Source organism: Calypte anna, chromosome 13 (assembly GCF_003957555.1).
Source record: "Calypte anna isolate BGI_N300 chromosome 13, bCalAnn1_v1.p, whole genome shotgun sequence".
NCBI classification, from domain to species: domain Eukaryota; kingdom Metazoa; phylum Chordata; class Aves; order Apodiformes; family Trochilidae; genus Calypte; species Calypte anna.
In genome coordinates this window covers 13855089-13867306 of record NC_044259.1, presented here as the reverse complement: position 1 = coordinate 13867306, position 12218 = coordinate 13855089, and the positions used below count along the sequence as shown (strand labels likewise).

Here is a 12218-nt window from a genome sequence, read left to right as displayed (position 1 = left end):
TAGATATATATGAAGATTGCTTCATTATATACAATCTTCCTTTCTCATTGTTTTGAATAGCACTCTGAGAGGAGAGCAAATTTATAGCAAAGCTTTAAGTAACCTCACCACAAAGGGTGAGACCCGTTGCAGATGTAAATAGCAGAACTTTGTAGACTCCATAACTATAAAACAACATTGTCCTTTCAATTGTCTGCTAATGAGACACTTTAAAATGTTCCACAATTACAACCTTAGAATTATCTTGTCTGCTATCACTCATTTTTAAACAAGGTTCCTTTGCATAGAGCTTGGTTTCCATGCAAATGCAGTCTGATGACTTTCATTTCATTTCATTTCATTTCATTTCATTTCATTTCATTTCATTTCATTTCATTTCATAGAACTCTCTGTTAGTCACAGGCTATTTACATAATGTGATGGAAGTGACACCTGTGTGGAGCTATTCTCTGTGCAGAATTAATTTCACCCTCATGCCTAGTGAGAAAAAATTTGTTAATTCATGAAGATGCTAAGGGCTACAACAGCTCCATGAAGTAGTTCTTCCAACCAAGAATAGCTGTAGGACTCAGAAGAAGCTCTCAGCTCTTGGGGTTCCTCTAAAGAGGATCACTTATACCCCCTCACCTGCTTCATTTTTAGGTTAGAAACTTCTGCAGGGGTTAATTCCCTGAGCTGCAGTGCCAAAGGTGGCTCAGGGAAACACAGGTACCCCACCTCCCCTCAAATCCTGGGCCACAGTTATATTCCCACAACACATCCAAATCTCTCAAGTCCTCAGTTCTGGCCAGCAGATTTGTCTATTAGAAAGCAATAAAATTACTGCCTTGGAGACTAAAATAATTCTAAAGCTACAGTTGTGTCTGATGGTTTCATGCTTCAATTTCTGCCTGGAAATTTCAACAATTAAGGCTTTAAAAACATACAGAATGACAGAGCTATTGAGGATGGGAAGGGACCTCTCGAGACCATCTGGTCTAAACCCTCATGATCAGTAAGATAAAATGCTTTTTCTGAAGTATAAACATAAATTTACCTAATTAAGCCTTCTACAGAAAACTACTCCTGGCAGAGCTGGACACAGAGAAGCATGGCCAGGCGAAGGTGTTCATGGCCAGCAGTGCCCAGGTGTCTGCCATGACCCATCACTTTTAACCACCACTCAGCTCCATGGCGAGTTTGGTGCTGGCTCTGCTTCCGTATCTCCCCACCCTGAAGGATTTTTATTCTTTTTTTATTTATCTCATTTCATGTCACTGGCAAACTGGGAGCTGAATTTTCAGAGAAAAAAAAAATCTAAATCCCCCAGTGGAAGCCAGCCTGGCTGCCAGAGCCCAGGTAGCTGTGGGGGAGGCAGCAGACGTGGTGTGGAGCCATCAATGAAGCAGGCAGGAGCCTGGTATGTCTGGGCTGATGTGCAAGCCAAAATGTAATTTAACTTTTTTTTTCCCCCACTCAACAGACCCAGCCAGGGCTGAAATCAATAGAAATTAGTTTCCTGCTCACTTTATCTGTGGGTTTTGGAAGCTAATGTTTCAGTACATAGTACAGATAGAGACCAGCAGAAACGCTTTAGATGACCAGAGATCCTGCAAATTACTGCCATCTACATTTTATATTAAGTATGTCAAATTTGCTTCTCAAATTTGATCCTCAGGAATACGTGTCAACCTTTTACATTGCCTTAATTTGTTTTACCTTTAAAGCAAGGGAACTGGTCCCTGAGGCAAGTATTACTCGCATGCCACCTTTAACACAATCAAGTTAGCTCTGTGTTTATGCTAAAAGCTGAAGCCTTCATCTGGTGGCAAACTCAATGCTCAGCATTGAAATGAGATCACCTGAACAGAGCAGGCAGCCTGGACCCCCATTCCAAACCTGTCTTGGAGAGGACCATGCTCACCATATGGTGCTCCTGCTATGCCTCTGCTATTTCTAGCTTCAAACACTGGCACTGAAACAGATTTAAAAACAAGGCTTTGATCCTGCTAAGATGTCTGCTGACCACTCCATAGACCTTTGCTGGTAGTCAAACCAGCACTGAAAGGTGCCATGCACCCTTCAGATGATCCTTGTTAGTCCTTCCTAATCCATGTTCACACACTTTGTTTTTCCATACCTGATTCCTTAGACCTGCTTTCACTCCCACTGCTTCCTCTGCTTCTTGCAGATCCTGGTGTCTGGATCTGAATGTGCTTTGACATTTTCTACCCAGCTAGAAAGTAAACAAACTTCTACACTATGCAATGAAATGAGTCTTTTGCTCCTTGAAAACCTCATCCCACTACTTATCAGCATCCACCACCAGTGCAAGGAGCCACTTCTGCAGCACAAACCAACCTCCTGAGGACTGGCCTGGCCTGTGCCCACCTCCCATGTCCACCCCCCTTGGCACCAGTCAAAAGCTGGTGGAAAACCAGGTTCTGACAACTCCTTCTCACCTCAGGTTGTTCACATCCCAGTGTCAGCTTTAGGTAACACTATACTAAAATAACTTCAGATAAAAGCATTAATTTTCATATAAATTGCTGGGTTTCTAGTTAAAAGGCCTCTAAGGATTTTTTTTCTAGACTGAACACTCCTTTCAAAGCAAATTATTAAGGCTGTATAAAATCCATCCTTGTACTCTACCACTCAGCATGTAGGTTGCACCATCTCAGCAGCCATCCTTCTGCAAAAATGAACAATTTAAATCCTAACCAAAAAACCTTGAAAAGCTTCAGTATGCCCACCAAGGGAGCGACCAAGATTCAAAGGAGAATTCCTCTGCACAGCAACAAAAAATCCCCACAGCTGTAGGGAATGGAGCAGGACACCCTTCAGTGAAGTTCTGCATCAGAAGGAGAAGGTTCAGAGAGCAACTGAGATTATTCCAGTTTCCCAAGCCACACAGCTCAGTTAACAGCCAATATTAGCCTCAAATCCTCATGGCTTTGCTACCACAGCACGCAGATTTAAAAACCTACATTGCAGCTTTGTTTCCATAGTCCCAAGAGCTCCACAGGTTCCACATGCAGCTTCAATTAGAAGCAAAAGCTGTTGCTGTACCTTTGCACTTATGATTCTTTCACAGCAAAACATCAATTGCTGGACAAAATGCCATTCAGCTTCACACAAACCATCCAGCATCTCCAGCAGCATTTAGCACTGTCACCCCCATTCTGGAGGCAGAAATGACAGAGCAGAGCAGCTGCCAGCATCTGATGGGCTGGAATAGGAACTGGGATAGCTTAGAGATAGATGATACACCCTGAAGGGAGGTAACAATAAGCATGGTGGCATAAGACAGCCTATATGTTTGCTGTGCTTCTTTCTGTACCTTCTAGTCCCTTGAGGCATCCAGAATATGCAGCTGACTGTCCTGCTGGGATGGGGACCCCCAGGGGCTCAGAAGTCACACACCATGCTTCCAGGTAATGCCAAGCCACAAAAATGACAGTCGGAGAACTTGTTATATAGTTCACTAACTAGATTTAGTTTAAATCTTGAAAAAGGACAGCTTTAATAAATTCATCACTTGCCTACCACTCGTCTAATTTTCTGAGGACAAAAGTAATTAATTTCACCAGTGAATTAATACCTTCTGAGCATTGGGCTAGATGGGAAAAATTTCCTTGCTCCCACAAACAATTAACACATTTCCACCTCCTTGGCCCCACATGTGTTGGTGACTAAAAATAATTTTTTTTTCCATGTGCTCCTTCCTGACAGTTGTCTGGACTCTGAATTACAGTAGACACTGGGGCAATGCATCCAGCCAGAGATGTTTCTCCTCTCCCTTATGCAGCTTTAAAATCATAGAAGTATAAATGAATACACACAGGACCTGAGAGTAAAGGTTGATTCCTTGTGCTTACACAAGCTCAGAGATAATCTCAGTGCAGTTCTAAGTGGAATTAATTCATGCACTGTGGGCCCACAGTATTATCAAGGTATGAGGAGGAATGCATTACCTAAATATTCATTTATCATAGGGACTGAAACAGCTGAGACCAATTTTCATTTCTGCTTCTGCATTTAGCTACTCTTTGTAGATATTTTCTTTCAGCAAATGATTCAATCTATCACAATTAAAGTAACACAATGTAATCTTCCCTTTGACTTAATTGTTCCCTCTCTGCCAGATACACAAGTTCCAAATACATTCAAAGCAATGTTTAAAAAAGAAAGAATCTTTTCAAATTAGCACAAATCTCCTAATGGGTTCAGAATTACATGCTGGGAGTCTTGCAATACATTGATTCTTTTGGTACTTCATTTAAAAATGCTTCCAAAGTATGCCAGCATGAATCTGAGTTAATATTTTCCAGGAAACTCTAATGGACTTGGGTACTCAAAGCCCTCAGAAGATCAATCTATTTTCCTGTGCTGTGAACACTTTGATTCCTCCTGTGCTCTGATCCCTCTTGGATCCAGGACAGTGCCCGCAGCCCATGGGAGAAGCAATCCCTGCCCCCTGGCAAGGCACCAGCCCACAGCATCTTCATCCCAGGTACTTGCACAGCTCAGGAGCACATCCAGAATCACAAACACAGGGTCAGAAGGAGAGATGCATGAACAGACAGCCAGCAGAAATTTAGGTGGTGGTAAAGACACTCAGGGAGAGGCCATGAGCGGCTGTGAAGCCAGGCCACGTGTCCCACAGCTTTGCTCACTGCTGGCTTGGGCAGATTTGAGCTGACAGCTTAAAAGCTTTTACTCATAGTTCCATAAGCTTGCCCAAGGTAAAGCATCTGTACATACAGATACCCTTGTTAAATAGCAAACAGGAGCCATGCCTGGAGCTTTTGCACTCTGCTGCAGCCAGGAGACAGGAAGAGCAATTCAACATCAACCCAATTAATGATTGTGTTTTCATCTGTCCTCTCCTTCTATCTTTCATCTCCTGACTTCTCTTTCAACTCCCTTCCCTTGCTCTAGCTCTTGAATATTTCATTTCTTGTCCAGGCTCTGCAATAGAGAAGTTCCAGTGCTGATGCTTCTTAGGCAATGGATTGAGGATTCTGAGCAGGGGGCAGCCTGATACCCTCAGCAGGGACACCAGCAACATTTGGTGTCCCTGCTGAGATCCCCAGACTGCAAAGTCAGTGGCAAGAATTTCAATGGAAATGGCACACACCATCACTGAGAGGGCTGAAGTTTTCATTAGCTGCTGCATCAGGGTTTGATACAGGCAGCATCAATGGAAACCATTCCCCAAACTGAGCTGTAAGTGTCCTCATTGTGCTGAGGCACTTGCCCTCCCTCAGCACAGCCATATGGAGGCTTAAAATAGGGGCTGAAATACCTGGTTATTGCTGTCACATTCCCACCCATGGTCCTGGCCAGGGGAGCTGAGGAAGGGAAGCTCATCCCTTCCTGAGACTTCCCAAGCTGCCACCTATCCCAGCCCCAGAGGCAGCTTCTCTGTGCCCACCTGGGTGATGGGCAGCTGTGTCTGAAGCAGAAATCAGATTTTATGTTTGTTTGGCTACAAATCACTGCAGCAGGGCAACCAAGATGGAAAGGACAGTTGCAGGAGGATTTACAGCCACCAGCTGCCTATGAAGCTGCTTATGTAGAAAATAAATCCGCAAAACCATCTCTGCTATAGATTTAATTTTGCAGCTTAAATGTTCAGTAATATTTCACCTGCTCAGTTACAAGTTGGAAGTTGTTCTGCTGAAGTTACCTGGGGTTTTCCTGAGCAGGCACAGAGTGTTGGTGCCACCTGCTGCCTGCTGGATGCTGTCAGGCAAGCACAGGCATAGCAAAAGACAGTGACTTGATAAATTAATATCTGGCATGAATTAAAATCCTTCATCTGCTTGAGGGTCTCCTGTGGCAGTTTAGGGATAAGTGGGGTTTTAGACAAAAATTATTTACATGGAAAATATCACAAGCAAATCCTTGCTGACACAGTCCTTAATGCTGTACAAAATCAGAAAAAATGCCCCTCTCAAAGCAAAGAGCGTGATAAAACCAGAGACAGACACTTACTTTAATGGCTGAAGGTGCTTTTAGCTTTTAGCTTTTAGTTTTGTTAGCTACTTCTAGCTCCTGACCCAGGAGTATGGCTTCTGGAGCTCATAAACCCAGCAGTCACAGAGAGAACTGCACCAAGTGCTTTTCCTAAACACCAATTTACACTTCAGAACACACAGAACCAGTCGCATTTATAAAATCCAGACAAAAAACCCAGCCTGCTCTCATCCAGCTCCTCCACTGAAAGCACTGCTGGAGGCTCAGGACCCCCCACCCTTCATGCTGTTGAGAGCTACCTTCCCACACCCTGGGGCCTTCCTCAGCCACCCTCCTCCTCACACCATCCAGCCAAGCCACCCCAACCTTCAGGACACCCTCAGCTGGACTGGAGGTGACAAATCCCAGGGAGGAAGATGCCAGATGCCCTGACAGGGAAGGTGTTGCCCTGTGACAAGGTGGCTGGGCAGCAGCAAGGCTGAGTGCTGGGACATGTCTGCCCACCGTGGGGACAAGGGACCTGCCCCCCCCCTGCCAGGGCTGAGACCACTGCAGCCAGTGACCTGAGGGACTGGAAACACGACTGCTGTCTTTTCAAGGTGCTCAGTTTGTATCCAGACCTGACCTGGAGACAGCAGCTCCCAGGGACTGCTTTGACACGGGAGAATATTATTTTTCTGGAGCCGACTTCATCTGCTTTGTATGAAAACTATTTCCACTGCATTCCAGAGAATTATTTATACTGACAATTGTGTTCTGCCCTAAGCATTTCACCTCCTGTTCAGCCAGAAGAGAAGTTTCACACCAGTCACCAAACACTGATAAAAGTGCTGTGCCATACAGAGAAGGCAGGTAGAATATTCCTGACTGAGCAGAGGCCATGTGATTTTGAAATGTCCTTGCTTCTGGGCATTGAGAACTGCAAACTTGAGAGCCAGAGGTGCTTGTGTGGCCATCGAGAGAGCTGCAGCTGTTGGGATGGAATTCTGAACATGCAGAGGGAGCTTCTGCCAGAGCTAAAAACAGAACGCCTGGGCGGCACAAGGGCAGGCGATCCACATGCTGCATGTGTTCTGCCCATCTCTGGCTGAGGCTCACCCAAAGGAAAAGTCCCTGATCTAATCATTTAACTGACTCTGTCTCTTAAGTACCAAAGGGAAAAGTCAATTGTAAGAGCCCCTGTCGTGATGGGAAATGGAAGGAGATCACAATGAATAAAATCTTTCCTGCTCTAGCAAGTGGGTTGCTGAGGGAGAGGCCAGGGTAAAACACCCCTCTCTGGAAATACCACAGTTCTACCTGCATAAAACTTTACCAATGATCCATGGAGGAAATTCACATGCAATTTTGGTGTATTTTGTGGGGCTGTATCATGATGCAGCCTGCAGAGGTTTGTTAGGTCCCAAGTTGGGGGCAAGTGAGTACACTGTCTCTAGAGATACCAGGGTAAGTGTTCTACCCAGGACTGGCAAACATCCAGCTGTGCCCACCACTCCTCAAATTGCCTATAGACAAGTCTGTACAACCCAGACTGGCAGAGGTTTAAGTTACAGTGGAAAATATATCAGATATGTCAAAATGCTTGAAGTTAAACCCAAGGGAATGCTGCCAGAAAGCAGAGGTGCAAGATCATCCAGTAAGAGGATGCCTCGAGGCATCATACAGTAACATCTCCAGTGCAACACTGGGAGTGAACTTTAATTTGAGGCTACTCAGTCTCCCCACTAAAATGCTGCTCCTGGGATTCACATGTGGAGAGCAAGCTGGCACCTCTGCTAAGTTGCTTTCAGAAGTTAATACCGACAGATGATTGAGGACATCTGCCAGCAGTGCCACGTTTGTTGTGTAATTACACCCTTCCAAATTACTCCTCTTCATCTGCAGTCCTTTTCCACCACACTTGCTTGGTCCCCTTGAAGACTACAAATATGTGCCAGCATAATTTGGTAGATTTTTTGCCTAACATCATCAGAGATAATCTGAATTTACACCAGAGTACCCGCAATAAGAATCTGTCTGGCTCAGTGAGAAGATCAGCTCTTCAGCAGCACAACCAGCAGTGGCAGGAGAAAGGCCACGTGTCCTGCTGTATAAACACACCCCTCACCTAAACCTGCCTTGCTCCCCTGAAGCCAGAGGAATTGTACCAAACCAAATGTGGATTTGGAGCAATGCACTATCAAAGATAGAGGCAGCCCAAAAATTGCTGTACTCAGGCAGGCTTGGTTAAGTTCAATCCATCAGACTTGGCTGAGTCTACTGGTGAGTTCATTTTCAGACAGGTTTGACTAAGTACACTCAGCCAAACTTGGCTGAGTCTATTGATGTTACCACCCACTTGGAGACCTCAGTGGGGAGAAGATAGGAGGGAGGGCTTGGGGACCCTCCCAGCACACACACTTGCAGGCTTTCCTCTGCCTTTGGACCACAGGCAGGCTGGGACACCTGGCAATGACACCATTTGTGTGACTTAAAGCCCCTGAAGTCCAAGACCATTTGTCACCTACATTTCTCCATTCAGAAACCCCCTTGAAAAAAAAACAAAAAACCAAAAAACAAACAAAAAAAAACCACCAAAACACACACACACACAAAAAACCCCACAAAAAACCCACTACAAAAAAACCAAAACCAAACCAACCAAACAAAAAACCCAGTACTTCTCTGTCTCAGAGCTTGATGTGCTATGAATTGAAATGTCACCACTTGAAGAAGAAAGGCCCCAGAATTTGCAGCCTTTGCACCAGCTGCTTTTCCATTTTGGGAAGGGTTTAAGATGGCTGGAATAGTCAGTCTCTACCCATTACCCCTGCATTCAAACCAGTGACAGAAGTTCATCTGATAATCAAGAGGTGAATAATAGTTTAAATTCCTTGGGCTGGATGGTCTAGCTTGGGGATCTGAATAAATCCCCTTGACCTATGGTAGAGCTGCTTGTCCACAGAAGGGGGAGAGCAGTGCTCCTGAAGTTCAAGACCTCTTCCTCAGGGGTTTCCAAGAATAGATGAGAACCTCTGAGGCAAAATACAGCCAAAGGAAGCAGGTGAATCTCCCACAGCATCCCTACACCACGGTCTGTGCTACAGGGGATGTCCTCGGGATGGCCTTGATATAATTTGCAGTAAGACAAAAAAGATGATACAGCCATTAATAACAGTGCCAGGAGAGAGGCCAAAAGTAATTCATACCTTTTCTCACAGCTTCTGGCACTCAGCATGAATGAAAAAAATTAGGAGCTTGTGCCTGCAGGAAACCCAACTGTAAGTCATATTTTCAAACTGGGAATCTGGGGAAGACCTCCAAAACCCCATGAAAGGTAATTCTGTGTACCTTAAACTCCTGGGCAGGGCTTTGCAAAGCAGCAAAGCTTTCTTTGGGTTCTTCTCATGGTTACAAAACTGATGAGGACTGGCAAATGCCAAGACTGAAGGGTCTCAGCTCTTTGGTCTCCAGCTGTGGAAGTGCTCTACCACGAAGACAAGATCCAATTTGTTTGTTGGACACTTTCAACATGCATCTTTGTTTAAGGATTTCCCCTCCTATCCTTCATGTATCTACACAAAGCAATTCCTCCAAAGAAGCTTTTATCTGGTGTTTTAGAGCACAGGAATATTCATATAAACTTGCTGCACTAACACTGGGTAGAGGCACTACCCTGCACTTCAAAAACACCCTCGCCTCAGCTCCTCCCCCATCCAACACTTCACTAAATAATGCAATTTCCTGGAAATTTAGGCACATAATGGCACTGGGCTTCTGCCATCATCAGGACATGAGTACAGCTCCCATGAGCTTTACACAGCTCTTCTACCAAGTCTGGAGAATGCTGTGGAGGAGCTGTTCAAGTCAGCAAGACTGTACTCTGGCTCTACCAGACCCAAGCTATCCCTCTGCATTCCTCAGCATTTGGGAAGAGGGAAAAAGCTCAGGTTTTCTTTATTTCTCAAGTGAATAGGAAATTCTTTACATTCCAGACCTGTAGAAGAGAGCCCAGCTTCTAATTAAGTTTTTTTGCTGCATTTCTCTTTCTTGGCTCTCATTCAATGCCGAGAGTCACAATTGACCTGGCCTGGCACCTTTCCAGCCCGCAGGACTACTAGCATGATAAATGAAAAGCAACTGCAGATCTGGTGACTGTTGTATCTCACAAGAATGGACCTGCTTTGTTCCAGCTAATGGTGCTGCTCTGTTGACTTTGAAGCAGACTGCAGAGAATAAATTTCTGCAGTTCATTCACATACAGCTGACATTCCCACCATGCCATCACTCACAAGCAGGGATCTGAACATTAGAAATGTAACCCACCACCCCAGACAGCCTTCAGTCCTCAGAGGGGAGTCAGTGGGGAGGAGACTTTCCACTGCAAGACTCAGTGCTGACTCAAGCTGCTGGCAGCAAGACCTCCAAAACCCAAACTGATGGCTTAGAGAGGTGAGTAACACTTTAATTTCTAGCATACTAATCAGGTTCTCAGGTTACATGAGGGCTTTTCAGAGGGTGGGGAGGAGAGGCAGGGATATGATTTTTTGTTTCATATAGCAGCTTTCTCCCTTCTGGCACATTGAGCTCTGCTCTTACCTGGAGGCTTGTCGAGGGTGGTCACTTGAACATCCTGGCAAACTAGGAGCTCCAACCCCACAGTGTGCTTGCCTCAGTCATCCTGTCTGTGAGAGCTTCTCTTACCTTGGCACCAAGGAGAAACCCAGGAAGATTGTGGTTTCCAAAGAGAGAGAGGAGCCCACTGCCAACCAGAGGGCATCCTGGCTCCACAGCACATGTACAAGGGGTGAAGCTGTGATGAGCTCTGCCCCCTTGAACATCTCACTTCATTAATGAAGTACTTTGCAAGAACTTCATTTAGTGTCCTGGGTTCAGAGAAGTTGCAAACAGTCCACAGAACACTCAGCTGAGATGTGGGCTCAACTGTTCATCTGGGCTCCACAACCTCATCCAAGGCACAGCTTGCAGGCAGCTTAAAAAGAAAGAAGGGATAGAGACGCCACAGGGAAGAAAGCAGCCACAAAATATCTCATCTTCTCAGTGAGAGTCTTTTCATAGCACTAGGGAACTGTACATAATGGAGGTCACCAGAACCACAGGCATGCAATTTGGATTTAGTCTTTCACCCCCTGCTGCACCTCCCAGCAGCTCAGACTGCTCTGATCCTCTAACAGCACATCATTTGCAGCCACAAAAGTTCACTGTTCAGCAAACTAACCCAAAGCTACCATCATGTGCCAGAAAAACACATTCCCTGGATATTTCTCTGCAGCAGCCCAGGAGGCAGGACACTCTGGTGACTCCCCCTGCAACAAGGCAGCAGCAGAGGGGAACCTCAAGCAATGGGCAGAGCTGGGGCAGTAACCTCTTCCCCTACCCCAGCTTTGCAGGACCCAAAGCCCCAGGGAACAATAAACATCTTGCACATTACCTGTAGAGCTAATCCAGAGTGGAGTGAAAACAAGGGCCTGGTATGGACAGGAGTTTGGGGCTTCCCAGCTTTCTTTTGCAAGTTGGTTTTGGGGTTTTTTTTGCAGGGAGGGCAGGCAGAGACAAAGCCTTGCACTGCACACGTCTTTATATTATCATTTCTTAATTTCCAAAGGCTACAGCTGCCCAGGGACAACCCCTTGCTGAGTGCCAGAGCTGCTGCAGGTTCCAGTGCTCACTAGGTGGAGTTCAGAGCCATCTGGACACTGCCTTGTTCAGGACTGAACACGGGTGGGTGAAGTGTTTCCAGAGCATTAGGCAGTATGGTTTTCCTGAGACTTTCCAGCAATTAAGAACTTAACAGTATAGTTTTTCTGAGACTTTCCAGCTTGCTTACAGAACTCTTGAAACAGAGTCCAGAAGATACATTATCTCTGTTACTCTCCTATAGACAGAAAATTCAAGCTCTGCTGTATTTTTAGGGTCTTTCTACCCAGGAAGTTTATGTCTCAGCTGACAAAAAGACAGCAATCTGAGCACTCACTGAGATCACTGCCTAGTTATACTTTTGAGCAACCAGCATGATGCCTAGGAGACCAAGAGACCACCAGGAGCTTAGGCTCAGAGCACTGCTGGCTTTCATTTGATAAACTTTGCACTGTAGAAAACCTTCTCACGGGAGGGGAACAGAGAGCAAGACCAAAAAGCTTTTCCACCAGTTGTAAACAGTAACAGGTCTGTACGAGCATGGATGCAATATGGGATGAGGAAAATAAAAAAAGTCATGCCTCACTTTTCTAAAATCTGAGAGTTTGGGCACTGCACAT

General features: G+C 45.4%; 1 long non-coding RNA gene across 3 annotated transcripts in view; it reads right to left on the bottom strand.

Moving 5' to 3' along the window:
- The window catches only part of LOC115599061, a 46578-nt gene that overhangs the window by 10858 nt on the left and 23502 nt on the right, over positions 1–12218 (bottom strand). Inside the window, exon 4 of one of the 3 annotated variants that reach the window (XR_003988117.1) lies at positions 8680–10933. The exons of the other annotated variants lie outside the window; for them this stretch is intronic. This is a non-coding gene — a long non-coding RNA (uncharacterized LOC115599061). Of the gene's footprint in view, positions 1–8679; positions 10934–12218 lie in introns of those variants that run through there. 3 annotated transcript variants of the gene reach the window in all.